This window comes from Ochotona princeps, chromosome 10 (genome assembly GCF_030435755.1).
Source record: "Ochotona princeps isolate mOchPri1 chromosome 10, mOchPri1.hap1, whole genome shotgun sequence".
NCBI classification, from domain to species: Eukaryota; Metazoa; Chordata; class Mammalia; order Lagomorpha; family Ochotonidae; genus Ochotona; species Ochotona princeps.
Window position 1 is genome coordinate 26152626 of NC_080841.1, and position 25741 is coordinate 26178366.

Sequence of the window (25741 nt, forward strand, 5' to 3'; positions counted from 1 at the left end):
GAAACATACAGAAAAGGAAAAAGAAAACTGTAAAGCAAAATACAAAGAAGAAAGAAAGGAGTGAAAGGTTGAATCAGAACATTAGGTGGAATTCAGGCTTGCGCCTTTGGCAAAACAGAGACTATAAATGAAAGTTCCTCCTGTGTCAGTTGATAAGCAGGTGCCCTCTGCTTGCACTGATACAGCAGAGTGCGGAATGACTGCTTACAGTGTCTTTGCTACAGGTCAATTTTATATCTTTCAAAACACCAAATTCCAGGTTGGAGCAAGAACCATAAAACCTTTGGGTCAACTGGTTCTTATGGTTAGATGGTTAGAGTGGTTAGAAATGAAAGAATGAGAGCTCTGTGCTGAAATAAGCTACAGAGAGTCCAACAATGCAGGAATAATTTGGGAATCCAAAAGTTGACTTCAGGTGTGACCTTGGCAAAGTCGTAAAGTCTCTGGGTCCAAGTGTTTACACCATGGGATAATCACTTGAATTTTGATGAAAACTCTTTGAGCAGCTCTGAAAGCCAGCACAAGATATTTTTCCCAGCAGCCAAAATATTCTTTATGACTAATGATGGCTTTACGTACTCCTCATGTGGAAAAAGATAGAAACTAGTATTAAAGATGACAGTCGGTGCTTAAATAAAGTTTTCTGCTACACAAAATATGGATGAAAATAGTCAGGACACACAAATGCTGAGGGTGATCATTTTTATCAAGGCTTGAATACTCAGAGGCTTTTTAGTGCAAAGCGATTTGAACAGCATTAGAAACATACACTATGGGCAGCCAATGACCGCTTTACATTTAATTAGGCAATGAAACGCCAGCTGAATGGGTTAAAAAATGCCACTGTTTCACAGTAAGTGATTTTCTTAACCCCCAAGGGTTCAAATTACTTTGGCAGGAAAAGCAATTATGCAATTAATAGGGGAAAAATCTCCAGAGCTCCGTAATTTGCAGAGGTAAAGGTTCTGCCATGGCCTGCAGGGACAGCTGATCTCCGAAGCCTTTTTTTCCTTTTTCTTGTTTTTTTATTTTTCCCCCACTTGGACCACACCCGAAATAAAAAGTAAGGATATTTTGGGGAGTGGGAAAGCACAACAGCTCAGATAATGTTCCCGTCAGTATATTCATGACAGGCTCATCAGAGTGGCTGCCTGCAATCCAAAGATTAAATACCCATTTACCAGCATCAGAGGAGAGTTTGGTTTTATAATGTATTGTCCTCTATTCCCCAGGAGGCTGCTTTGTTTGATAAAATGCTGAGTGTGGTGTAAAAATATCCCTCTCTCTGTAATTTGCACTCCTCTCCATTTAAAGCTATTCTTGCTGCAAACGAGAATTGAAAGCTGCTAAAATTAAGTGGTGTCAGTTCTCAATGACACTTTAATGATAGAGCGCTCAGCAAATGAGATGAGAATGAATTCCAGCATCTCTGCTAAAGATAGTAACCAACCCTAAACACTGTCACGTTCCAACTGGGCCACACTTCACCTGCTTCATTCATATTTAGTGGAACTGAAATAGAGAAACTATAATTTAAGTAACCATAATAAGAAAGGTGAAAACAACCGACGGCCACTGGTACAGAGTAACTGCAAATTGGAGTTGTAAGTCCGAGATACTCTGTCACACTGGGCACCCCACTTGTTTACCAAGTGATTCTCCAGATGTGGGACATTATATGTCAGATGAGTACAATAGACTTTCCTTGTCTATTGGATGCTAAAATCACTGATAGCTACATAGCCGGTGTGACATAAATTTCCTATTTATACGTACCACTAAAAAGTACATAATGATAGATCTACAATAATCACCAACTATAAAGTATAAGAATGATAAAAATATATCCTAATAAGAGTTATATGAGTGGTCTCTCTCTCAAAGTATTGCATTAAGCTCACCTTTCTTTTTCTACAATAAGATGAGAAAATGCCTACGTGATGAGATGAAGTGAGGCAAATACTACGGGCATTGTGACATAGTTAGACCCCTGTTAATCTCTACCAATATAGACAGCGGAGTATCACTGAGTCAATAGCTTCAGGGCTGCAGAGGACAACAGTGAACTGCCCATGTGCTGATCTCGCGGGAACTCACTAAGTTCAGCGAATTGCGCTGGTCCCACAGGAAAGAGTTACAAAGGCAGAGGGAAAGACAGACAGGTCTGTAGAGCGAGACCTTCCAAGTGGCTGCAATGACTCTTCACGTGGCATAGGGACCCAGGAACTTGGGCCATCAATAGCAGCCCAGATTCAAGTTTCCCTTTTGTATCATTTGGTATCTCTAAGGGAGAAAAATGACAATTACTATTACGGTAGAGAAGGGGATGGCTGCCTAACTCTCCCAAGGTCTTTGTGTACCAGCCTTCCCCACACAGGATGCGCCACGAAGGGAACATGAATCTAAATGAGTGGCCCTTCCAACACAAGTGCAGGGGTCAGTGTTATATTTAGAGTCAAGGGGTCTTGAACTTGGAGGCAAATGCATTGAAATTTTCTCACATAGAACTCAATGTAATGATTCAATTCAGTGTCTCAGGCTGTCAATGCCTCTTTAAGAAATTTGAAATATCTTTTTCTATACAATGTGCATAGATAAATCATACATTTATACAATTTTGCATGGATATATAAATCATATATACACATTTTAAATGCATTTTCCATAAAATTTGTGAAGACTTCTCATACATAAAAGTCATGAAAATATTGTGAAAAAATGATTATGAAAAAATTATGGATTTCAAAATCTTACACCAAAAGAAACAAATCTTTAATTTTACTTCCATATATATAATATCATATACATATGTATATGTGGCATTCAAATAGAATGTTTATAAATATATAATAATGAGATATTTAAGGTACTTAAATCAACTTCAACAAAATAAATATAATGAGATATTTTAAGGTCTTTAAAATCTGTTTCAACAAAAAATTCAAAATCATGAAAAAATCTAGATAAATTATGTATTTCAAACCAATACCTAGACATATAAATACCAAAATGGCACAAAGTAGATGAATAAACATAGGAGGAAAAGACCATTTGGTAACATGGAAATTGCTCTCTGTTAAGAATGACTTGGGTCCGGCTCGATAGCGTAGCGGTTAAGGTCCTCGTCTTGAAAGCACCGGGATCCCACATGGGCACCTATTCTAGTCCCAACAACCCAGCTTCCCATCCAGCTCCCTGGCTGTGGCCTGGGAAAGCAGTCAAGGACGGCCCTGGGCCTTGGGACCCTGCACCTGTGTGGGAGACCTGAAGGAGGTTCCTGGCTTCTGGCTCTGGATTGGCGCAGTACCGGCCGTTGCAGCTGCTTGGGGAGTGAACCATTGGACAGAAGACCTTCCTCTCTATATCTCCTCCTCTCTGTATATCTGCCTTTCCAATAAAAATAAATAAATCTTTTTTTTTTAAAAAGAATGACTTACTGGAACAGGTAATACGGGTCAGAGCCTTGAAGAAGTTTAAAATCAGGGAAGGAGGCTAAGAGGAAAAGCTCTTCTGATGAAAAAAAGAAAAGACTGAGCAAAGCTATGGAGGAACTGATATTGTTGACAAAGCCTTAGAAGAGATAAGAAAGATAGGCTGGTTGTCTAGGGTACATTCCACATGAATATCCTAATTGTCACCTAAAAAATTTTGATGTGTTTTGGTTAGGAGCTGAAAGTCACTTGAATAGATGAAATACGGTGTGGCTATGTTACCATGTTATTTCTGAATCGAGGTGAGATATCATGAGTATGATCTGTGCAAGATGAACCAGAGGCATCCAGCCACAGGGCGACAAGCACGCCGCACCACTGTGAGCACAGACCATATGTCACAAGATTTCCAAAAGCTGCCATCTGCCGCTGGAGCAGAGTGACGGCCTTCTGCAGGCTGCGTGAGGCTGGCCGGGGACCTTGTGGATGACGCATGCTACTGTAAAACATAGTTCACACACGTTTCTTGGAACTACAGTATGGTTTTAGAAACAGACAGATGTGGCACACAGGAAACGAGAAAAAAGCGAGGCTCGTTGGTTGCTCTTTTATGCTACGTTTTCACGAACAATCTGGAGAACACTGGAATTCCTTCTGGCAACAAGGCATGGCTATTTGTAAAACACGCTACAACAATTTCAAATAAATACCGACTTTTGTAATCACAACATAATAAGCAACATCAAAACAATTTTAGTTTTGCATCTCCTGTAAGACTGAGAGGTTAGGTAGCACAGCAAGGTTAACCGAAGGCATGCTTGTCTCTGGTGAATTTCATTTCCCCTTACTGCTGTCTATGAGCTTGGCAGGCGTCACACAAGGGCTTCAAAGCTGTGTGACTTGCAGGTAGGTAAAAGTAATAGCAGTGTTGTTGACAACAGCCAATGTGCCCGGGGTCTTTCACCTTATCTCAGTATACCAACTGATGAGAAGCTCTTTTCTTGACTACAGAAAGTGAGAGACACCCAATTGAATTGCTTCATTTGGGTTTTGGAGACGTATCTGTAGTTTGGATTTACTTTCAACTTTCGAAATTTTTATCGGCTTCATTGAAGTAAAATTTGTGTGTTATAAATTGTATTTAAATGTACTTAAATAAATAACAAGTTTTGATAGCTGTATGTACCATAGAAATCAGTGTTGTAATGAAGAAAATAAATATTCCTTTCACTCCAGGAAATTCCTCATACCTCTTCATGGATCGATTTTCTTTCATCATACACAGTTATTTTCAAAAACAAAACCATAGAAATGGATTCACACAGCATATACTTTATGTGTATCTTGCTGTTTTCATTCAGCATAGTAATTTCGAGATTTGTTGTTACATGACTCAGTAGTTTGTTCCTTTTTCTGGTTCATCATATGGATGCACCATGTTTTGTTTTCTCTATACATCTTGCAATGAATTGAATTTTTTTGTTGCTTCTACACTCAATTTGAAAACAAGCTGAACTTTTTCCACATGTGCAGAGTATCGTCACCCTTGACATAGTGTCTACTTCTTGGTTTCCTCCCAGTTTCTTAATGTGGTTGATCCAGACACCTGCTTTGCCTAGTTGCCTCCTGCTGACCCACCACATCCTGGGACCAACAGAGACTCTTGGCCCACTGACTCTGCCCCACATGCTCTTCAAAGATACGACACAGTGACTTCCTTTCATAGAACTGCCTTTTTGATCTAAACCCATCAATTACAGCTCCCTAGGGGAAGCCTGCTTGGGAGAATGCCTGATCCTCACAAATCCTTTGCGCTGTCTCTTGCTTCTTGCCCACAGGTAAAGCCTGTGTGCGCTGGATGTTGTCCCCTCTGCCATGCCCCAACACGCACACGCACACACACACGGTGCTTAAGGCTTTCTGCCCTCTTTCTGGAACAGCTAAGCACCATGGTTTGGACACAATTTGTTCCCCTAAAGTTGATGCACTGGATGGCTTGACCAGTATGGGTGTAATGAAGTGGTGGAACCAATAAGCCTAGTGGAAGATAATTAGGTCATAGAGGCACCACCTCATTAATACATTAATGTTGTCACGTGGCAGTGATTTAAGACTTAGTGAATTACTTCTCTTGGGAGCGAGGTGTTATAAAGCTAAGTCACCACAAGCATGGTGGGGTTATAGTGGATTAAAATCACCAAATAAGTGGAAAACACTGTTACTTGAAAATACATGAAACATACCTATACCCAATATTAAAGTAAAACAATGCAAGCCCACTGTTGTAGCTTAGTGGCTAAAGTCCTTGCCTTGTATGTGGCAGGATCCCATATGGATGCCGGCTACTATCCTGGCTACTGCACTTCCCTTCCAGCTCCCTGCTTGTGGGCTCGGAAAGCGGTTGAAGCCCGAAGCCTTGGGATCCTGCACTTGCATGGGAGACCACGAAGAAGCCCCTGGCTCCTGGCTTCAGATCGGTCCAACTCCAGCTGTTGGGGCTTCTTGGGGGTTAAAGGAGCAGATGGAAGATCTCTCTGTATGTCTGTCCTTCCCTCCAAAATCTGAGTTTCCACTAAAAATTAAAAAAAAAAAATCTTTAAAAACAGATGCAGAAATTAACATGAGAGTTTTATTTAGAAAAACACAACATGGAATATTGGAGTAATTTTATGACATATGACTGTGAACTGTGGCTTACTGTCCAACATTGTGAGAGAATGTGTCAAGATATGTTTCTAACCCAGAAAAAGGTAAAAATTCAAACTTCAAAATTCAGAACTAGTTTATGCTGAATGCATGTTCCCACCATGAAGTTGAAAATCTGAAGTTGAGCCATTATAAATTGAACCATTGTAAGATGAGGACTGTTTATATATTAAGCAAGTGGTAAGAAACAATTGTAAACAACTGGATCAATAAAAGAGAAAATTCAACACTGACTTTCTGAGGGAGCTTATTAGCAACCAAGGCAAAAGCATTGTAGATAGAAAGAAAAGTAGATTACAGTAGTCAAAATGGAGAATAGGGGGATATTAATTAAAGACAGCTACTCTGCCCAGGCGTTTTGCTGCAAAGGAATGGCTCTGCAGCTGGTAGGGAACGTGGAGTGGAGAATTCTTTTAATGGAAATTGCCTTAGAAGGCTGTTATAGTAGCTGTATGCATTGATCAAAGTGAGTGCACATTACATAGACCTAAATTGTGCAAATTGCAATAGTTACTATACAGACAGAAAATTAAACACATTTGGCTGGCTGGAGGAGGTATGACTGGCTGGATATCACATTGCTTAAGACTGTTTTTGTTGAAACTAACAAAACGGCCCTGGTATCGATTTAAGCAAAAGGGATTTGATTATAAAGGTAAAAGTGCCTCACCGAATTGGTTGGCAGAGATGCGGTTGGCCTTGGAAGCAGGTCCTGCGCTCTAGCAGTGCACAGCCTTCACCTGCCTCTGCTCCTCTCTGGGCAGCTACCCGCTTCTTGTTGCTTTGCAGACTAGTTTCCTCTGCATCTGCTGGTAAAATCATAAACAGAATGCTTTGTTCAATGTTGCCTATGTCTTTTAGGCCTTGGCCCATCCAGTTCTCCTCATTCACTGAATCAACGTAAAATACCCAGCAACTTAAGATGTGAGTGCCATCTCACATCGTGAAATCACAGAAAGGAAAAATAAGGTGGGCACTGAGTCTGTGGTAGGAAGCATAAAAGGTAAGCAGGATGTCCTATGACTGCATTCAATGGAGGTGGGACACGGATGGAGATAGCTCAACACAGGACATTACTTACACATGGAGATGTAACTCACAAAGTGTATGTTTATATGTGCACATATGCATATGCATTTGCATAAACACACATTTGAATGTGCTTTGAGATTTATTATGTAACTTTACAGGAATGTTTAGCTCCCTAATTGTGACTTACATATGTTCACAATAAAATCGATTTTTATTCAATTAGCAATGAGTTTAGACAGGTTGGAGATGGCGAGATGAACAAGGAAATCTCAATGGTTACTCACACACGTGCCTTATCATACTGAAGTGATAGACTTAAGCCCTTTTAGATGATTAACAGAAAAGTCAAAAGGGTTTTTTCATCTATTTTAATGCTATCAACTGTACCAATATAGTCTGATACTATGCAAGAAAATAGAATAACCATACGGGCATGTCTGTGAGGATCTCTCTCTTTGTCTTTAAAGATGAACTGATAAAAGTCATAATTTTTGCATAGGTTGAAATTTTAAAATACATACACTTCACTATGCTGGGGAAACAAGTGTCTGTTTGACTTGCAGTTAGCCACGTTTTGATGAATGTAAGAATACCAACTTAGAATCAGCCATGAATTACAAAAGGAGGGTAAAACTGATAGTGTCTGCTGAAAACCTGGATTCTTATAGGAGCTAGGAGGTGATGCCAACTGTAAGCGCAAAAAAGACAGCACAACACCCACCACAAATTCTGTGTAGCTTCAGCATGCCTCCCCTAAGGGGTACTTTACTTACTCAGACAGTTCTAACCGAGTAAGAATGATCTTTTTTGAGTGTGTCACAGAAATCATCTTACCAACCTCATCAGAAGCTATCTTTTCCTATGTCTTGTGTCACATCTTATTAGTTTTATGATACTATTATCCTACTTACTCAAGAGATTTAAAGTATCCTTTTCACAGCTAATACCATAGATAAAATATTAGATGGTAAATTTTATAGAATAAAGAATCCGACTGATTCTGAGAGATCAAATTTATGCTAGCAAGTTCTCAAAGTTACTCTCAAATTTGCCTTGGGTTCTAATCCATCAGGATTTTTTTCAAGATGTATTTATTTTTATTTGAAAGGCATTTTACAGGAAGAGGAGACACAGAGAGAAGGTCTTCCGACTATGGGTTCACTGTCCAAATGGTGGCAACAACCAGAGCTGATCTGATCTGCAACCAAGAGCCAGGAGTCTCTTCCAGGTGTTTCAAGTGGGTGCTAGGTCTCAAGACCTGGGCCATCTGTCGATGCTTTCCCAATCCATAAGCAGAGAGCTGGATTGGAAATGGAATAGCCAGGACATGAGCTGGCACCCATATGGGATGCTGGCACTCACAGGCAGAGGATTAGCTTGCCTTGTCACTATGCCAGACTCAAGTCTGTCTGTAGATTTTCGTAATTGTCATATTTAATGCATCTCAGCTATTTTTAAACCTTGAAAGCAAAAAGATAACAGTAACTATTTGAGAGCGTTATTTCCAAAATTATGTAATTCACATGAGACAACGAGCATCTAATGGCTTCTAAAACAGAACCAAGAAAAATAAAAAAGTGTCCTTCCCTTTTCTCTACCCTGCGTGCTTCCTATACCCTGCCCTTGCTGTCCTTTCAGATTGCTAAAGAAAGGGTGATATTACATCTGCTCATAATCTCACTGGAAAATGTTCTTCTATGAATAAATCCTGCCCAATTCACCCCTGCTAAACTCATTGTTTTTCCTGTTTTAAACTTTATTTTTATTTGAAAGAATGACATAGAGAGAGGGAGAGACAGAGAGAGGGGAGAGAATTTTTTTTTTCTGCATGCTAGTTCATTCCCTAAGCACCAGTAATGGCTGGGTTAGACCAGCAGAGTCCAGCAACCAGGAACTTTATCCATGTCTTCCATATGATTGGCAGGAATGCCAGCACTTGAACCATCATCACCTGCCAGTTACAGCAGCAGAAAACTGCAACAGAAGCAGAAGCCAATCTGGATTCCAGGTGCTGCGAGACAGCATGTGGGTGTAGCCAGTTTGACGTAAGCAGCAGCGCCGCAAAGCCCGAGCTGATTTCCCATGATTAATGTTTTCTTTCACACGCAGTAAAGTATCATCAAAATATCCAAATGCTACTCAGTTTATTCATTGCATTCTCAACTGTGTAATAATACAAGTTTCCCCCCTCCCTTCTCTTTCTTTTTGTCTTATAACTGATTTTTTTTTAACTTAAGAAGACATCTGAGTGAAACAGTCATTACCCACATCACCACTGTGTGACTGAAATTGTGATGTGTGTTAAGCCAGCCCCGCCCCCCATGTGCGCTGATTTGAATCCTGGTTCCTCCACTTCTGATCCAGCTCACTGCTAATTTGCACCAGAAAACAGTGGAGGTTGGCCAAGACACATGGGATCCTGTCACCCACGTGGAAGACCAAACGGAGCTTCTCAAATGGATCATTTGAGAGTGAAGCAGTGGATAGAAGATCTCTCTTGCTGTGTCCCTGCTTCCTTCTCCTTACTATGCCTTTCAATTAATGAAATGTATGTATGCATGTATATATGTATGTGTGTATGTATGTAGGTGTATATATATGTATATATATGTATACACATATGTATACAGGGAATTATGTGTATATATACATATACATGTATGTATATGAAATGTATGTGTGTATATATATATTAGTAAAAAAAACTAGTCACATGCAATCTGGCAGTTGCCAGTCTCACCCCAGTTATAAAAGAATCCTGGTTACAGCTACTTGCAACAGCATCTGTGCTTTCCCACAACAAGCAGTGAATTTTACCTATACTATGTGCTCATGCTAGTTACTAAGAGACACACCACACACAAATACTATATATGCAAATATAGACATGTCTATGTTTACATATGTGAATATATGAATAATAATTCCCTGTATTCAAGTAATTCAGTTTAGCTTGGATAGTCAACAAGTGAAGACTGATAGGAAAATCTTGTAATATAAAAAATTATAGAGTCCAGCTCGTTAGCCTAGAGGCTAAAGTCCTTGTCTTGAACACGCTGGGCTCCCATATGAGCACTAGTTCATATCCCAGCAGCCCCGCTTCCCATCCAGCTCCCTGCTTGTGGCCTGGGAAAGCAGTCGAGGATGACCCAAAGCCTTGGGATCCTGTACCTGTGTGGGAGAACCTGGAAGAGTCCCTGAGCTCCTGGCTTTGGATTGGCTCAGGTCTGGCTGTTGCGACCACTTGGGGAGTGAATCAATGGAGGGAAGATCTTCCTCTCTGTCTCTCCTCCTCTTTGTATATCTGCCTTCCCAATAAAAATAACTAAATCTCTTAAAAAATTGTAGTCACTTAAAATATCAGTAGCAATAATTTTCATGTTGATTGGCAGCATTTTCAAGTAGAAATGAAGCAAAATAATGATAGCATTGATCAACGCCAGAAAATTTGTAGTCCTTTGAGCATAAACTTTTTTGTAATGAAATATGGCTTGTAAATAATGTCAATGCAATATTTTAATCATTTCATATTGAGATATTTCTGTATTAACTTACCTTAAGTTCTTATAAAATATCAATGAAAGTTTCTTGCTTATACCAAGCAAATAAAGCACGTGTGTTGTGACTAGCTCCTGTGTATTGGACAACTCAAATTATTTAAAGAAATAAAGCATTCGTTCATCAAGTAAAATTATTTGAGTGAATTTTATCTGTTTTGAAGGCAAAGTCCATAAATTGTGTAGGAAATTGACCTATTTAAATCCATAGATATAGAGCAAATAAAAAATAGGATTCTATATGATTGCTTCTAAATATATAAATGTTGATTAACTTTCAATTTTATTGTTATTTATTTGTACTTTGTGTAGATATAGCTAAAGAGATTTCTGTTCATTGATAAGCTGTTTTTACCAAATTTTGTGAATTCCCTTATTGACTCTGATTTTTGCTTAATCTTCCTTTCTGGTGTATAGATTATATTAATTACATGTATGTCTGTTTCCAAAGACTCCAAGGACCTGATATAGGAAATCATTCTTGCAGCAAATACTTACCCTGTGCCTGTTGTGTAACAGTGAGCAAAGAGCAGCTATTACACCTTCCCTAAAGGCGTTTACAGTCTAGTGTGAGAAACAGCTATGGCAATAACCAAATAATTATAGAAATATGAGTAAAACTGTCATGAAATTAAAGAGAGGTTTGCTGTGCTGCAGAGCTTATTATTGACAAAGTGCTGTCTTTCCATTCTCTTTAAAAGGCAGAGAGACAGAGACAGACCTCCTTTACTGTGTCACTCCACAAACGCCTGTAGCAAGCCAGCGTGGATCACTTCTAAGCCTGGACCTTAGAACTCAGTCCTGTTCTCTCACATGGCCCATGTATTGGCCAATCATCTGCTGCCTACAAGGATGTTCATTAGCAAGAAGCTGGAAAAGGGAGCACACCTGGGCCTCAAACCCAGAACGATGCTCCACTATGAATTGCAGGCATCCCAAGAAATAACCTAACTAGTAACAATAAGATTGGCTGAAAATGTATACATTTCATAGGATAATAACACAAAGAGACTCAAACAGGCACATCATAGTAAGAGATACAAAGAAAATCAAATAAGCTTATACTTTAGAATGTTATCAAAAGAAGACTAAACTAAAGTCAAAATACGTAGAGGTAAGAAAATAGTGATAACAAGACGGGCCCGGCGACGTGGTCTAGCGGCTAAAGTCCTCACCTTGAATGCGCCCCAGGATCCCATATGGGCTCCAGTTCTAATCCCGGCAGCTCCACTTCCCATCCAACTCTCTGCTTGTGGCCTGAGAAAGCAGTCGAGGACAGCCCTGGGCCTTGGGACACTGCACCCAGGTGGGAGACCTGGAAGAGGTTCCAGGTTCCTGGCTTCGGATTGGTTCAGCACCGGCTGTTGCGCTCACTTGGGAGTGAATCATCGGACGGAAGATCTTCCTCTCTGTCTCTCCTCCTCTCTGTATATCTGACTTTGTAATAAAAAAATAAATAAATCTTAAAAAAAAAGAAAATAGTGATAACAAGAGAGGTCATTTGAAATAAAAACAATTAGAAAAATAACAAAATAAGAAATTGACCCATAAGAAAGAAAAATAAAATCAATAAAGATTAGCAATGTCAATATCAAGGATGAATACTAACATGAAGGCATCTAAGAAACAAAAATAGTAGAGCTGGCAATTCACAGAAGTAGATTAAGGCGGACAAACTTATTTAAAACTGTAAGTAACCTAAAACTGACATAAGAAGAAATTGAAGACTCAAATTGTCCTACATATTGGATTTATCCTCAAAAACATTATAACAAACAAAATGTCAAGGAGAAATATCACCTCTACACAAGTTATTTAAAATTATTCATTTTTATGAGTGCAGCCTAAACCTGCCTGAACAATACTTATATTTCTTTATTTGACAGTATGTAGATGTTTGAGGAGATACAAAACCCAATTTGGAATGTCTTAAAGGAGTCTAAAACCAGAAAAGGACTCATAAACAAAGAGTTCTGAAACAGTCAACTCTAAGTCATTTATCCTATAATGGAAATAGAACAACATCCCATAGGAAGCCAAATTGATTGTTGATACCTGGTTGTGTGAGATATGGGAAGTCTTCAAAATATTCACGGAAAACGCGTTTTATGAATAGCTATCCAAGGTTTAAAAAAATAAATTCTAACAAAAGAGTATTTTTACTAATGCTTTATTAATGTTTATTTATTTAAAATACTTGGAAGGCAGAGGGAGACAGAAACAAGAGATCTTCCTTCTGCTAGTTCACTGCCCGAATGCCCACGAGAGGGAGGGCTGGAGACCACAGAAGCAGGGGACCAAGAGTTTTCAGGCTTTCACTGCATAGACTGTTGATGAATACTCTAAAACATGCAACTAGCAGCAGAAATGATGCTTCACAAGTCTTTGTTTTTAATGAGAATGACTCGAGTCCCCAGGGGAAGAAGAGGAAAGGAGAGAGGTCAGTTTGAAAACATCAAGATTCCAGCTGAAAGAAATTTAACAATTCTGTTCTATAAAAACCTATCCATAAGGTGAATAGCCTTAAATGTATTTGCATTAATGGCAGCTTGCAGAGCTAAGAATCAGGTACCTTGGTCAGAGATAGTATATCTAATATCCCATCTATATTGAAAGAACACTGAGTTATTAAAATTTTTCGTGAATATAAAGGTGATACTGGTTTACTAATTTTTTTTAAAGTTTATTTATTTGACAGGCACATTCACACACACGCATACACAGAATTCTTGTATTCAGTCATTCATTCCCCAAATGAAACTAGACTACACTGAAGCCAGGAGCCAGCACAGCACGTGGATCACAGGGATCCAAATATTTGCGTCATCATCCGCTGCCTCCCAGGGCAGTAATTAGCAGGATGATGGATCAAAAGTAGAGACAGAGCCCAATCCCGGCTCCTCTGACACGGGGTTCAGAGGTTTTAGGCTGTGACCAATACCTACCTGAGCTAGAATCATTTTGAGTATAAATGAGATCGATAAACTTGCTTTAAAATTCTGTTTTTAAAAATTGAAATTTTTTTCAGTAGTAGGCCAAAAATTAGTAGTTAATTATATATGTGTTTGCATATTTAAAGGGATATCTATGTATTTCTTAGTCATTGTAACTCATGTTCCTTAAACTTTCTATATCTCCAAACTTTTGCTAATTTGGAATTTACTTGTAGTTTAAGCAACCCATTTTATGAATTATGAATCAAGAATTATCTTGACATTTTCACTGTTTCAGATATGTGCTGACAACTATTGTCAAAAGTAACTCTATAGATAAGGACTTAATCGGCACTCAGTGAATCCCACATTTTATTGTTTCATTTTTTAGCAGTTGGTTTTTTTTTTAGATTCATTTGTACTTATTTTAAATCCAGAATTACAAAGAGAAAGAGGGAGTGAGAGATCTTAAGTGGCTTTAAGAAGAAGAGCTGAGTCAGGCCAAAGCCAGGAGTCAGGAGCTTCATCCAGGTTTCCCATGTAGGTGGCAGGGTCCCAAACACCTGTGCCATTTTTTTGCTGCTTTCCCAGGTGTATTAGCAGGTAACTGGATTGGAAGTGGAGCGACTGATTCTTGAATCAGCACACATATGTGATGTTGACCTTGCAGATGGCTGCTTAACTTGTTAAGCCACAACACTATGTTTCTAAAATTAAGGCTTCTCTTACTGAAATTTATCATTGTTACTCATTTCTCAGTTTTGTTTTTCTTTGAGATCTTATTTTTTCTAGAAAAGTGTGAGAAAAGTGTATTTTATTTATTGTATTGTATTGTATTGTATTGTTGTTGACAATCTTTACATAGTTAATTGCGGTTAAAAAAAAAGGTTCAGGGGGTATAGGGAAGTGGGTAATACTATTATGTCCATATTGTTTCCATCATGTATCTGAGGTAAAGGGGGATATTGAGGGAGAAGCCCCACCCGGTTTCCCGCCCACCCCAAGTCCCGGATGTGGGGCATGCTCTGAGATATGTGCTCAAGTAGTTTTAATAGTTCTCCAGTTATGAATCGCTGCCAGTTTCGCTCGATGAGGTCGTCCACTGATTGATATGGTCCATCATGAAGTCTCCGTTTGCCCCATATTTCGCCGCCAACATATAGCTGAGATGAATGATTGACCTGTTCTGTCTTCTAGAAAAGTATATTTTAATTCAACTCTTTCATATTTGAGCATCTGTATATGTGCTCTTGCAATAGCATATTCAACCAATTCTTTTTGGCTCTTCATTTATTTTCTATGGAGGTTTCCATGCATATGAAAATCGTATGGAAATTAAATTAACACCAAATAAAAATTGCATGCCTTTTCCCTGTTACTCTTTAAGGATCTATTTACTTATTTGAAAGGCAGTGTGGCAGACATTGAGGGAGGGAGAGAGCAATCTTTCACATACTTATTCATTCCTCAATTGCCCACAGTCATCAGGTCTGTTTCTGGTCAAAGCCAGGAATCAGAAACTCCGTTCCAGCTACCATGCGAGTGGCATGGTTCAGGCATTTGGGCCTTCTTCCACTGCCTTTGCAAGTGCATTAGCATGAAGCTGGATTACAAGCAGAGCAGCTCAGACCCACGTGGCACTCCAGTAGTACGGTTGCCAGCATTGCCCAAGTGTTAGATTAACTTTCTGTGTCACAGTGTTGACCATGCCCGTTACTTTTTTATTTCTTTCAGTTTAAACCAGACACGCCCTCGAATCCAACATGGTACATTATTTTTTTTCTATATATTGTTATATATTTTTAAATTAAAAAAACTAGTTAATCTCAAGGGCATATATATGATTTTTACAAAGGGCAGTAAACTATAGAGAAGTGACAAGACAAAGAACAGAGATTTTGAGTGTGATATGTTGTGGAAAGGGACATAAATGGGGCAAAATAATGGAAGTTAAGTACAGTTAGTAAGGTTTACTGGGCAGAATCATCTCAATGCAATGTCTAGCTCTAATAATAAAGATTGTCCTTCCTTTCTTGATATAAGGGGTAGAGGACATCTACACATTTGAAATTTTTTCCCTGCATTCAGGAAAAAAAAAAGCAAAGAACTTTCCCTACGACTTCATTTTTCTTAACTGACTTCAACCTGAAAAAATTTTATGCCAAACTAGCATAATTTAGGGATGGCGTTTTTTGATCCTCTTCAGAGAAAAGACATGACATACAAATGGAGAAATCGACTGTAGTGATAACAGCCAAGTGTGATCCGCACTAAGTGTCAGGCACTTCCCTTTGCACTGCTGCCTATAGTCAGTCATTTATTACCCGCACAATTATTCTGTCCCTCAAACTACAGACAAGAAGACTTCAAAAGCATACATTAAGTTTCTCTCCTGCAATTATACATCTTGTAAGGAATGAATATTCAAATCTAATTTGAGGCCAGAATGTACCTTCTAATCACTAGACTATACCACTTTGCCTCTAACTGACCTGAGTTGTATAATATCAAAAGTCTTAGTAATTGAAATTGCCTCATATAAAACTAAAAAGAAAACAAAACTACATTTATAGTTACCTTTCTGCATTTGATATTACCAAAGAGAAACTAAAAACAGTTTTTTTAAAATGATTTATTTATTTTACTTGAAAGTCAGAGCTATAGGGAGAGAGTAGAAGAAACAGAGATCTCCATCCACTGGTTCACTCCCCAGATGACTGTAACCACTAGAGTTGGGCCAGTCTAAAGCTATTATCCAGGAGTTGGGCCAGCCTCTACTGTTTTCTCAGGCCAATAGCAGGGAGCTGGATAGCAAGCAGAGCAGCTGGGATTCAAATGGGCACCCATACGGGATGCAGGCATCATTGCAGAGGAAGTATTAGTTTGCTACGCCAACATGTTGGCCATATAAACACAGATTTTAAAAGCACAACTCCACATTGAAGTTGGAGCTGAACTCCAGTTGAAGAGGACTCTGAGAATGTTATTAACTCCAGAAAGAATCTTTATGACAATCCAAGGCAGTGTGTTTCAAAGGTCCAAATGATCATTTTAGTACACTGAAAGGCCCTGTGAAAACTGTACCTGTACCTGTTGGTTTGATCAGCACAGACAACCTAAGGTCTCAGCTTTGCTTTGGGCTGGAATTATCACAACTCAGGATAGTAAAACTCCTGTAAACCCCTGTCCGTGGCAAAGAACTGCACAACTACACTGAAGCAGAGAGCTAAGGAAGAAAACAGGATATGCTTTCTTTTGACAGATATGGCTCGCAAACTCACACGCAGATCTTCAGAAGTCAGCCCCATCTGATTTCAGAAGAGGAATTTCTCCAAAACAATTTTGGCGACGGAGAAGCTGCAGTTAGACTAGATGATTTAAAAGTCCTTAAACGTCAAGGTTAATCTAAGCCTTTCTGTTTTGCCTTATGTTCTTTGCTGGTTTTTCTGTTGACCAAAATCATATGAAGGCTCAACTGGAAGGAAGTTACACAGTAAAAAGATATAATTTACTAATTTTAAAGATTATTTCAGTTAATTCTAAGTATATTTTCTCAGGTCTTTAATTCTTAGAAATACATTCAATTTTTTTCTTTCAACAAAATTTTAAAGTTTGACACTCTGCTTTTGCGATTTGTTATGATTTTGTCATTGATTCTTCTTTGAGAAACACGAATAAACTTTGAGATTCAGATTTGACCTCCGTTGAGTCACCCAAACTCTGTATCAGATGAACATTGACACTTACTGCTTAGCTACTAGAATATTCAGACAATCATTTTATCTGTCTTATACGAGGTAGAATTTTGCTTCATGTCACAGACAGTTTTTAAAAGCCAAGACCAGGAACCATGATGGATTTTGTGTTTCAGTGAATCAACTTGGAAACATGGAGGTTTAAACCCAACAATGAGACTTTCTCAACAATTCCAGTTTTCTTGCAAAGCGCAACCCAGTTCTGCGCAATGTCTTTCACCTCAAACTGTCCTTCCTCCAACAGTCTCACTCCTTTAGAAGATACATGTTTACGTAGAGAAATCTAATTTGTGTTTTGTTAATGTGTGCTGTCTTTATTTGCTATATTACATTAAATCAGAAATAGAGTTACCAAAAAAATCATCTTACTTGAAATCATTCCTAAGCTATCAACAAGGGAATGCATATACCAATTTCATTTTTGCTTTATAACCATCCACTGCACTAACTTGACCTTTACCTACACAGGACGATAATTGCAGTTAAGATTATATAATTTACAATAACAACAAAATATTACTTTGGAGGAACTGCTACTGGGCACAAATGTCTCACAGCCATTAAGTGTATCATTTATCTTGAGCAGAAAATTATTCTTACCCACATCGACATTTTTAACACAAACTGTAGTACTCTCTGTTGGCACCTTTTTACGTACCCATTAATCTCAATAGTAAAGTCTCAGCCTCACCCACCTAGTCTCTGAAGTTTGGATGTCACTACTGTGTACAATAAAAATTGTATATTCATGAACTCCATTTGTTTTATGTCCTTCTCTCTGTCAAAGCCTCCCATGCAGCATATGCTTTGCTCTGTGGAGAATAAAATCAAATTTGTCTGTCTTGTCATATTGTCATCAAAGTGATAGTATCACAATTAGATTAACATTTTGTGAAGGAGCTGAAGGGAGGGAAATGAAATAGGAGCACATTATAATAAAATCCACTTAACCCTTTCCATCACAAATCCCTTTTTCTCCAGCACCCGGAGGCAAAGAAGGCAATCAAACTCGAAAATAAGTGACACTGTCAAATTATTATGATCTATGTTGGAATCAAATAGGTCAGTTACCAGGCCTGCAAGGTACATTTTCATTTGAAGGCACCATTAAGATTTTGTGACAACAATCTTGAGAAGACAGACACTTCCTGAGGTTTTTTAAACTAACCAGTTTGGGATTTAGTCAGCGAGAACTGGTCAGAGCAGTTGGTGACACTCTGATCTTTCATGCGTTCTCACGCATCGAGATCTTGGGCTTTGACTCCAGGAAAATTTTATATCCCATAGTGGTGTGGTCCTAGGAACTTTGTTGAATTAAGATTTCCTGTATTTCATTTCCGTTTTTCTAATGGTTTTCAAACAAGTACTACGAGACTCAACTAAAAAAGAGTGAGTCAGAAGTGAGGCCTGAACTGAAAATTGAAATGAAATCACAGTTCTCACGTTGGTCACCCCGCAAAGTTTTTCCTTTTTCCCAATTTGTGAAGAACAAAAAAACCCACAGATGCAAAGGAAAGCACTTGTTAGTTTGCTTTTTGTTCTGGCCGAGAAAGAAGTGAACTGTCTTCATGTGGGCTGCCTGCATGAAGAGCTAGCTATCCAGGCAGGACACAACGGTGCTGTGGTGAGGCTTCCCTGAGGCTGGGGCTGCAATGGGCTCCATGGTCTGCACTAAAGTCAGGAACAAGGTCGCTTCCCCATGGCCTTTTTCCCAGAGAGGAGGCAAAACTCAGAAGATGAAGATTTCTGACTCAAAGTACAGTCATGTCCCAAGCAGCTTCTGTTCTTCATAAAATGACTCAGTCTTTCTCCATTCTTGAGCTATCCCCTACCTTCAAGCCCTTCAACATCACTGTAGTTAATAATCAGCTGGGTCAGGCATTGTGGTACAATGTCCAAAGGCTTTCCTGGGCCATCCTTTGCTGCTTTCTCAGGTCCAAAGCAGGGAACTGGATCAGAGGAACAACCAGGACTAGAACAGGCATGCATATGGGTGCCAGTGCTGCAGTCAGTAGATTAGCTGGCTATGCCATCTCGCTGTCCTTCAGACTGAGTTTTTGAATCTTGGCTTTGTCCTGGCCCAGCCCTGATTGTTGCAGGCCTTGAGGAAGTGAGTCAGTGAAGGGGTGAGTAAGCAGATGGGAGCTCGCTCACTCCCTTCTCTCCCATGCACATAAATAGAATAAATGAATGATTTAGAAAAATATTTATCAAATCAAAATAAAAAAAGAGTGAGTGAATTCAGACACTAAACATATTTAAAACACTGTGGTCTGGAATTCCAACAATGCATAGAGCAAAAATCATACATGAGAGAAATGTCTTTCCTCTTTGGACTGGGAATTTAAGCACATCTTCATTGGAACAATTTATATGGCAAAATCTCTCATTGAATCTTGTGAGAAGATGGAGAAACTTGAACCAAGTGCTGGTTGGCCCAACCACATAGATATGTCACCAGATAAGCAACTCGAAGCATTTTGATTGCTATAATTATCCTCATTCTGTAGAAGAGTTTTGTTGTAGCGTGTTTAATGACAGGTGAGGTAAGGTTTTAGCTTCGAATGTTTTAAGTCAGTTGATTTGATGGCAACAATAGCAATAACATTTGAAGTAGTAAGAGTTTGAACTTTTCCTCCATTAACTCATGTGAGGCTTTCAAGAAGTTTTTGGATTAGATATCATTACTATTGCTGGTTTACAGTTGATGAAACTCAGACAGAACATGTGGCTCAAATCTTGAGATGACATGGAACTAAAATAAGGATTTCTATTGGATCATAAAAGCAGGCTTACCCAGCATTCAACAAGATGGAATAATGGTTAAAAAATTCAATCATATAGCAGGGGTATCTTGGCAAAAGTTTGTGAAAAGACATGGAAAAACTTTCATTAAAGGCATACAGAAGAACTGACAGAATCGTGGTGTTGTACAATAGGAAAACTGTTGCTAAGTTTATTCAGTCTTCCTTCTTAAGTACCCATCCCTGCTATTAACAGCCAGCTGTATTTTTAATATCACTCTTTGCTGGAGGTAGAACTCAATAATTTGATGCCAGATGCATCAGATATTTCTGCACATGGAATTACTGAAGCTAATCCAAATACTATTACAATGTTCCATTACCATATACCAGGATATGCTGCCAAATTCACCTCTTGTCCTTCAACTTTGTCATTTATTATCGTTAATGATCCAGTCTCATAGTCTTAAAAAGAGCAGCTGCAAGGTTCCTATAAGATAACATCCTTGGTCACTCCTTCCAAGGTGGTATCTCCTCACCCAAAGTATCTAAACAAACTGAGGAAATTTAGCCAAGTTCAACTCTATATTAGTATCTATAGTTATGTAATTTGGACTAGAGTATTTGGAATTTTTAAACACACTTTATACAAAAATTTACAGCAACTCTCTGCTTTGACTTTCATACATAGAAATGGTCTATAAAGCAAGCAATTTAGAAACAACAGCATTTCTAGTAAGACCTTTAGGAATTCTACAAAGAAAGAAGTAAACTTATATCTGACAACTGATTTTATAGACCAGACAGGTCTGAAGGTGGTTGTCTCAGTATATTCTCAAGGGTAGAGGTGAAATAGAAACATCATAAATCTTCTTTCTTAAAAGAACTACTCCTAAAATCCGTTTGAATACATAGAAAATGATAAACTATCTTGAATTTAAATTATTTAATGCATGAATGGTTTTTTCTAAATGTAATTTTTATTATAATTCTAAGCCAACAATGTACCTAAATCTTTACTCAACTTTAAAAATTATATCCTGTATTTTTCAAATCTTTCCAACTGGATTGTGTATTATAAAACTTTCCCAAAAACCAGATAAAGTATTCAGCTAAATGGATGGAGCTGTTCCTTTTGCTTACTCTAATCCAGTATGTATCGATAAGAATGTTAGTACCAATTAAAAGATGCACCATTCTATAACAAATTCTGTATCCAAAGGAAATAGATAAAAGGCATACTTCTGTCTTTTTGTAATTGTTTCATGCTTCTGATTTGAAATGATTTGTTCTTTCCATCTAAGTTGATTTATTATGTTGGCATAAAGTTATTCATACTATTCCAATATTGGGAGTTCACATCTGTAGAAGCAGTATTTCTGGAATGGGTCTATAAGCAACTTGGCAAGCCCACTTTTTTCTTTTTCTTTCTTTGTTTTACTTTTGAGAGACAAATATAAGAAAAAAGAGAGCAAGATATAAAGGTAAGAATAAGAGGGAGAAAGAGAGAAAACACTTACTTCTGTTGGTTCACTTCCCAAATTCCCATAACAATTCTGGACAAACAGCTGAACCAAGGGTCCAGAAATCCGATTTAGACTGCCTATGTGGTTGGCAGGTGCACTACTTGAGCCTTAACCATGGCCTGCGGGGATACATGTTAGTATGAAGCAGGAAGCAGGGAGCAGGAGCAGAGTCTGGTACCCAGGCACTTCAACATGGAACAGAAGGATCTTGACCAGCATATTAACTGTGAGGCCAAAAGCCCCTCAGCAGCCCATCCTTAGTGAGGCAACCATTCAACTGCATTGAATACCACTGTCTAGAAATTCCCCAAGAACATACAAATCAAGAACATTAATTTAGGAAAATGAAAACATTAATTTAGGAAAAAGAAAATTCTTTCTTCTTTTAACGATTTGTTTATTGTACTTGGAAAGTCAGATTTACAGAGAGAAAGAGAAACAAAAAGATGTTCTATCTGCTGGTTCACTCCCCAAGTGGCCACAATGGCCTGGCTGGAGCTAGGCTGATCCAAAGAAGCCTGGAGCTTTGTCTGAGTCTCCCATGTGGGTGCAGGGTTCCAAGGGTTTGGGCCATCCTCTACTACTTCTCCAGACTGCAGGCAGGGAGTTGGATGGGAAGTGGAGCAGCCAGAACACAAACCAGCGCTGGTATGGGATCCTGGTGCATACAACGTGAGGATTTTAGCCACCAGCCTACTGCACCAGGCCCAAGACAAAGATTGTTAAAAGCGGCTTAGGGAAAGAGTAATAACGTGCAAAGCAACCACAATAAGGTTAATAGCAGACTTCTCACAGAGAAAAAAAATGTAAATGTCAGTTATAATGCAGTGAGACAATGTATTTGACGTTCTGACAAAAAAAACCTACGGGAAATTCTTGAAGCTGAAATTCAGTGGAACCATGCAGTAATTTGAATTCACTGGCAAGCAATGACAACAAAGTGCTTTGATAAAGGCAATTATGTGGGTGATTACAAGGAACAATGTATTTGCACATTTTTCCCTTGATTTAATATATGATGCAAGTGTATTTATAATATCCTTTCTTCTCTTAGGTTTTTAAAAACATAAAATATGAAATAAATTTTTGCTTGCTAATATGCAAAAAAAGGAAAAAAATAGGAATAACATCGTTATATCATACAGGAACTAAGTTAAAATATATCTAAAGTGTGTGGAATGTTGTGAGTGGTTTCCCCCTTTGTCCCTCCGCTTCCTCCAGGAGCAACAAGAAGAAATAGTAAATTTTGAAGCAATAAGTTCATCCAATTTTCCCTAATCCTTGATCCTTCCCAGCTAAATCAACTATGTAATCATTATTTTAAAGAATTATTTTAAAAATCTGAAGTACAGATTTTGGTTTGAGATGTGTATTATACGCCCTAGATTAGCCACTAAAACATAACAAGAATTAGCATCTGCAGAATATGTAGGCATATCCTTCACTCTTTCCCAATAGTAGCAATTAAGGTTTATTTCTTCCTTTTTCTTGATTTGTCTGTCCAGAGGTTTGTTAATTATATTGACCTTTTTAAAGAATGAACTTCCGATTCTTTTGCTTTTATTTTGTCTTACATTTCATCGGATTATTATTTTATTTTATTTTCTTGATACTTCATTTATATTTCCTTTTTCTAGACTCCAAAGGCTAGTGTTTCTCTCTTACTCAACATAAGTATTTTAAAATAATACATTTTCTTTAACCACTTAATTTGATCCTCTAAATTTTAATTTTGTGGTGGTTGTCATTTAGACAAAATAATGTCTTATTTTTCTTAATTTTTTATTTGTATGTTCTTTAGAAGTGTGTATTATTTAGCTTCAAATTTGGAAGGTTTTTCAGTTAGGTTTTTACTATTAATATTTAAGACAGCACATAATTGACATGATTTTTCTAAGGATCTATTTATTTTATTTGAGAGTTACAAAGAGAGAGGGACACACAGATAGACAGATTTTCCATGCACTGGTTCACTCCTAAGTCACAACAGCCAGTGCTGAGCTGATCCTAACTGGGTGCTAAGAGCTTCTTTTGGGTGTCCCACATGGGTGCAAGGGCCCAAGGAGTTGCATCATCTTCCACTGTTTTCCCAGGCACATTAGCAGGGGCTGGACCAGAAGTGAAAGAGCCAGAATTTGATCCAGTGCCCATGTGGGATATTGGTGCTACAGGATGAGAATTACCCTGCCATACCACTGTGTTTGCCCTTTTACATGATTTTTATTGGCGCATTTTTATGGTCTAGTATATAGTTTATGTTGATCGATGTGCTAGGAACTCTTGGAAAGAACGCATGGTGTATGGTAGTTGGGTATGGTGTTTTCAGAAAATCAGGTGGATCTAATATGTTCAGAATTTTTTTCACACACACAGAGTTTACTTGTTCCCTCAGTTACTGAAACAGGTGCTACAATTGTCAATGACCTGATTTTGGTTGTTCTTCCCTTTGGTGCTGTCAGTTTGTTTCAAATATTTTGAAACTTTGTTCTTAGACACATGTACATTGACGACTATTACATCCTCTTAATTAACTGACTTACATTATTAGAAACCACTTTATCACTGAGTGGTTTTTCTTTCCAATCCATTTTGATAATATGGTCACTCAACTTTCTTGTGATTAAATTTGTCTAGTAAAGCTTCTTCAATCCTTTGCTTTCAATTTGTCCATGTTTTAATATTCAAGTGTATCTTTTATAGGTTGTGGAAAGGCAAGCCTATCTTCACATTGTCACTGTTCTGGAGGCTGCACCAGAGGTCAGGGTGCCTGCTGGCTGGAGAGTAATCAGAGCTCTCTTTTAAGTAGCAGGCTGCCAACTTTTTACAGAATTGAGACAGATCTCCTGATTCTGAGCTCAAGTCTTTTTACAGTACCATGTCATCATTTTACCCATTCAACAGTTTTTATTCTCAATGATAGTTTCATACATGACATTTTTAAAGATTCATTTATTTTTTATTGAAAAGGCAGATTTACAGAGAGAAGAGACAAAGAAACATCTTCCATCTGCTGATCCGCTTCCCAAGTGGATGAAATAGTTGGAGTTGAGCCTATCCTAAGCCAGGAGCCAGGGGTCTCTTCTGGGTCTCCTGTATGGGTTCAGTGTCCCAAGGCTTTGGGCCATCCTCTGCTGCTTGTCCAGGCCACAAGCAGGGAGCTGGATGGGAAATGGAGCAGCCATGACAAAATCCAGTACCCATACAGGATCCCGGGTGCACAAGATGAGGATTTAGCCACTAGGCCATTGCACTGGACCTCATATTTGAAAATCTTTCTTGCAATATTTGTATGTAAGGATTTCTCAAGTTTTTAAAAAGATGTCAGTAGAGGAGCACAGATAGAGATTCCTATCCATTTGGGGTTCACTCTGCAAATATCTGCAAGGTCACTCATCTGAGTCCAAATCTGGGGGGCCAAGAACCTATTCAGATGTCTCAGATGAGTAGCAGTAACCCACTCACTTGACCATGGTTGCTGTCTTTGAGGGTCTGCTTTAGCAGAAAGCTGGAGCCAAGATTGGAGGCAGCTCCATGCATTCACGTATGGGTTGTGGTATCCCGTCTTAACCACAAGAACAAATGCAGAGCTCTAATATTTCCATTCAAATGAATATATCCTTTACATTTAAATTGTGAAGTTGATATTTAGAGCTTAATTTTTTTGTCAAAAGATTTCCAGACTGAATACAAAAGACAGGCCATTGTTGTGGCATATCTAGTTAAGCTCTTAAAGACACAGAGCATCCCATATGGGTGGTGGTTCAGGTCCTTACTGTTCCACTTTGAATCCAATTTTCTGCCAATGCACCAAAAAACAAAAACAAAACAACAAACAAACAAACAAAACACAACGAAAAAGCAGCAGCGGATGGCCCAAGTGCTTGGGCTCTTGCACCCACGTGGGAGATCCAGAAGCGTCCCCTCTCCCCTTGTTTCGGCCTGGCCTTTCTCTGACTCTTGCCATCATTTGCGGAGTAAGCCAATGGATAGAATATCTCTTTCTCTCTTTCTCTCTGTAACCCTGACTTCCAAAAAAAGTAAAATAAATCTTGAATAG